This window comes from Cebus imitator, unplaced genomic scaffold (genome assembly GCF_001604975.1).
Source record: "Cebus imitator isolate Cc_AM_T3 unplaced genomic scaffold, Cebus_imitator-1.0 Scaffold295, whole genome shotgun sequence".
Classification (NCBI taxonomy): Eukaryota; Metazoa; Chordata; class Mammalia; order Primates; family Cebidae; genus Cebus; species Cebus imitator.
In genome coordinates, this window is record NW_016107610.1 from 2,096,580 (window position 1) to 2,101,572 (window position 4,993).

Consider the following 4,993-nt stretch of genomic DNA (forward strand, 5'->3'; position numbering starts at 1 on the left):
AAAAAAAAAAAAAAAAAAAGCAATGGAATAAAGAGAATACAAAATGGCTGGGTGCGGTGTTGTACAAATGGGGTTGCCCTGTTGCCCAGGCTGGTCTCAAACCCCTAACCGCAAGCAATCCACCCACCTCGTCCTCCCAAAGTGCTGAGATTACAGATGCGAACCACCACATTTGGCTGAGAAAATTTTAAATCTCAAGTTAAATATGTTTATTTTTGCAGAGAAGTATCCTAGCTGATTAATAAAAAACTTTCCAAGCATAGAAAAATATTACGGGCCAGGCGCAGTGGCTGACGCCTGTAATTCCAACACTTCAGCACGCCAAGGTGGGAGGATTGCTTAAGCTCAGGAGTTTGAAACCAGTCTGGGCAACACAAAAAGACCCCATCTCTACAAAACCTTTTTTGTTGTTGTTTCTTTAGCCAGGGTGGTAGCACACACCTGTGGCCCCAGCTACTCAGGAGGCTGACATACAGGAGCTCTTGAGCTCAGGAGGTAGAGGCTGCCAGTGAGCTATGATTGCGCCAATGCACTCCACCCTGGGTGACAGTGAGGTTGTCTCAAAAAACCAAGAAAATAATTAAAAATAGATATCTGCTTGTGTTCTCTGTGCCTGGAAATATACAGCTACTGAAAATACAAGCTACTGTGCTTGTTGTTGCATTTTTAAGGTGATACTTCTTCTCATGTCACAATCACTTGTGACAGCAATCATTCATCTACATAATGTAAAATTTCTTTGAAACATTTGCATAAAGCAGTTCTTAAAAGTGTGGTCTCTGTGGGGGGCTTCTGAGAGCCCTTCTGGGGGTTAGTGAAGTCAAAACTATTTTCATATAAACCACATAAACAAAGGCTCTTTGGAGTCCTAAATAACTTGAGTCTTGCGACGAACAAGTTTGAAAATTGTTTATATAGGGGCTGGATGCAGTAGCTCATGCCTGTAATCCCAGCACTGTGGGAGGCTGGGGCTGGAGGATCACCTGAGGTCAGGAGTTCAAGACCATCCTGGCCAACACGCTGAGACCCCGTCTCTACTAAAAATATAAAAACTAGGCCAATGTGGTGACACACCCCTGTAATCCCAGCTACTCGGGAGGCTGAGGTAGGAGAATCGCTTGAACCCAGGAGGCAGAGGTCGCAGTGAGCCGAGATTGCACCACTGCACTCCAGCCTGGGTGACAGAGCAAGACTCCATCTCAAAAAAACAAACAAAAAAAAAAACAAAAACAAAAATTAGCTGGGTATGGTGGCACACACCTCTAATCCCAGCTACTCAGGAGGCCAAGGCAGAGAATCACTTGAACCCAGGAGAGGGAGGCTATTTATGGCTTCCCCAAAATAAATATCTGGTTGAATGAGTTCCTCAGTACTTAAGACACCCACTATGTGATGTGAACAGTTTTTCAATATTTGCTAATGTATAGATTGCTTTCTGGGCCTCGGGCTCACTTACTTTCTTCACAGGCTTGCCACTGTCCTGCAACACATTTCCATTTCGTAACATGAGAGAGATGATTGCAATAATGCACAAGAAACTTAAGCCACACCAGCACCAAGTGTAAGATTACTTGAGAAGACAACTGGGGTTTGACTGCAGTGTACTTTACAGAATCCGTTTTCTAGGGCGAGCACATAGCTTGTTCAATGAACCCCAGGCCGCTCTGGGTAAATATATGTAACAAGCAATGAAAGTTCCTTCGTCACATATTGTTACTACACATCTGTTGCTAAAAGGTAAATGACAGAAACGACATGGGCTGGGCACAGTGGCTCACACCTATAATCCCAGCACTTTGGGTGGATCACGAGGTCAGGAGTTCAAGACCAGCCTGGCCAAGATAGTGAAACCCCCATCTCTACTAAAAATACAAAAATTAGCCAGGTGTGGTGGCACGCACCTGTAATCGCAGCTGCTTGGGAAGCTGAGACAGAGAACTGCTTAAACCCGCGCGACATGGGTTGCAGCGAGCCGAGATCACGCCACTGCACTCCAGCCTAGACGACAGAGCAAGACAATGTCTCAAAAAAAAAAGCAACATGACAGTCTCATCTCCGTCTATAAAATATGAAAGATGTAGATGATTGGCACAATTCTAAATCCTCACACACACTGACTGCCTTTCATGGATTTATACCCTATATAGACGTACATTATTACTCTCTTCACTCCTCAACTCCTTATCCACCTCGTAAAAAAAGACGAATTGTCTAGCAATGCAAAGAAATAGTACGGCAAAGAAACAGTATGGTGTAGAACAAAGAATTCCGGGCTGAAAATGAAGAAATCGCGCTTTCACTCCCGACGCTGCTATTAACAAGCTGTATAACTTACGGCCTGTCTCCCCTCACCACGCTTCAGTTTAAGCTGAAAGGAGGGAGATGACCAAGATGGCTTTGCTCTGCTTCGGATACCAAATGACTGCCAGCAGATTCAGGAAGCTTAAGAATTACCAACTCCGTGTGTGTGTTTTCAAATTTATGCAACAGGTGCTGTTGCCTCCAGGAGGCGTCACCGATTCAGAACGTCTGGGTTTGCGCAGGCCCTTTAGGGACACAAGATAGCACCGCCTATATGAAAACTGAAGTTTCCTTAAACTTTAGTCTGGTGAGTGGATATTTCTCCTTTCCGCATTTACACTTACCTCAGCTCCGTTGGCTACCAAGCTCGTTCTTCAAACGAGGTGGAGAAATGCAAGTGCAATGAACTAGGAATGGGGCCCACGTCGCTGGTGGCGCTGACCCCCCCAAAAGATACACGCCGCTATAGATACAACCCCTCACCTCTACTCCCGTTCTCTGCCGCATCCTCTGAAACCTGATACGGCTGCCTGCCTTCCAGGGCGCTGCTGTCACCGGCTCCGCCGGGTGGCCAAGGACCGGCCTTACTGCAGGCGACGGCCCCTCCAATGTGCCATCTTCGTAGTAAATCCACTCTTTTTCCGGCGGAAGAGCCCTTCCCGTTTCCTGGGCGGGAGAGGAAGTCCCGCCCTACGCACCAGCGGGATGTAACCGGATGCGCCGGGGCGCTGCGCGCAGGCTCAGAACCTGGTTGATATTGCTTAGGAGGAGGGTTGGCTTCGACTCAGGGAAGCCCAGCACGGGAACCTTGTTGCTGGGTCCGAGGGCGGTAGGGAATGGAGAGAGAGCAGGGAGTCGCTCAGAGCGGTCTGGGAGAACGGCTTGCAGACTCACATCTCCTCTGCCCTCGGATGTCCTCCGGGAAATTGAGGCTTCCTTCCTCAGCTGCCCTTGTTTCTCTTTGCTCCTGCTGCCCCTTGCATTTGGTTTCTTACTGTTTATCTGTGTAGCCCCGTAGCTTACGGTTATAGTGGTCACCACTTTATTGAGCATTCACTGTACAAGCATCTCGCAGGAGACGCTCATAAGCGTCTGGCAGTTCTTGGCCACTGCTGGAAGCCCAGCCATTCTTTTACCATGAAAGAGATTGAGAGGCTACCTAATCCTGTACTCTAATATCCACATGGTACTCTTGGGGCTAGGAATATAAAGTAGAAATTGAAATTGCCATTATGTTAGTTTTCTGAAGCTGCCATAACCGAGTACCACACGCTGAATAGTTTAAATCAACAGATATATTTTCTCACTTTCTGGAGTCGGGGAGTCAGAAATTAAGATGTCAGTGGGGCCTTGCTTCTTCTGAGACTTTGGATAGAATCCTTCCTGCCTCTTCCTAGTTTGTGGTGGAAGCCAGCAATCGTTGATGTTCTTTGGCTTTAACTGTATTACTCCATTCTCTTTCCCCTATTATCAAATGGTATACTCCCTGTGTGTCTCTGTCTCTGTGTCTTTTATAAGGACACCAGTCTTGTTAAGTAAAAGGCTTACCTTACTCCAGTATGACCTGATCATGACTAATTACATCTGCAATGACCCTCTTTCCAAATAAGGTCACATTTTGAGGTTCCAAGAAGGACTTGAATTTCGGGGGCAACACTGCACTGACCAACCCAGTACAGTTGTCAAAGTTCTTAAGAAACAGAGAGTTGACAAAAAAACTGTAGTATAAGTGGATTCAAACTTAGTTCAGTTGTATCTGAGTTTTCATAGACATTCGGGGTATCCCTTTAAAAGATGGGTAGGGGCGGGGCACAGTGGCTCACGCCTGTAATCCCAGCACTTTGGGAGGCAGAGGTGGAGCAGATTGCCTGATCTCAGGAATTCAAGACCTGCCTAGCCCACATGGTGAAACCCTGTCTCTACTAAAAATACAAAAATTAGCCAGATATGGTGGCGAGCACCTGTAATCTCAGTACTTTGGGAGGCCGAGGTAGGTGGATCTGGTCAGGAGTTCGAGACCAGACTGGCCAACATGGTGAAACCTCACCTCTATTAAAAATACAAAAATTAGTTGGGCGTGGTGGTGGGTGCCTGTAATTCCAGCTACTTGGGAGTCTGAGGCAGGAGAATCGCTTGAACCCGGGAGGCAGAGGTTACACTGAGCCAAGATCACATCACTGCACTCCAGTCTGGGCATCAGATTGAGACTCTGTCTAAAAAAAAAAAAAAAGAGTTCACTGGTTAAATTATGGTCTATTCATACAGTAGTATACTAGGCATTCACTTAAAATGATGCAAGCATGTATTTTGAGCATCAGCAACTAGGTAAGAGAAGTGTATTTTTAAAAGCAATGAGTTATACGAATACAAATTAGATATATACACGTGACTAAGGGGCAGGGGTATCCAGTTGTAACAATGGCAAGTTGTAAGAGATAAAATCCTAAGTTCTAGCCGGGCGCGGTGGCTCAAGTCTGTAATCCCAGCACTTTGGGAGGCCGAGGCGGGTGGATCACGAGGTCAAGAGATCGAGACCATCCTGGACAACATGGTGAAACCCTGTCTCTACTAAAAATACAAAACATTATCTGGGCATGGTGGCGCATGTCTGTAATCCCAGCTACTCAGGAGGCTGAGGCAGGAGAATTGCTGGAACCCAGGAGGCAGAGGTTGCGGTGAGCCGAGATCGCGC

General features: G+C 46.6%; 1 pseudogene across 1 annotated transcript in view; it reads right to left on the reverse strand.

The window, feature by feature from the left end:
• The window catches only part of LOC108285239, a 29,566-nt pseudogene extending 26,586 nt beyond the window's left edge, over positions 1–2,980 (reverse strand). The window contains exon 1 of the transcript XR_001817521.2: positions 2,785–2,980. The product of XR_001817521.2 is annotated as a polycomb group RING finger protein 5-like (transcript). The remainder of the gene's footprint in view (positions 1–2,784) is intronic.
• Between the last annotated feature and the right edge of the window lie 2,013 nt (positions 2,981–4,993).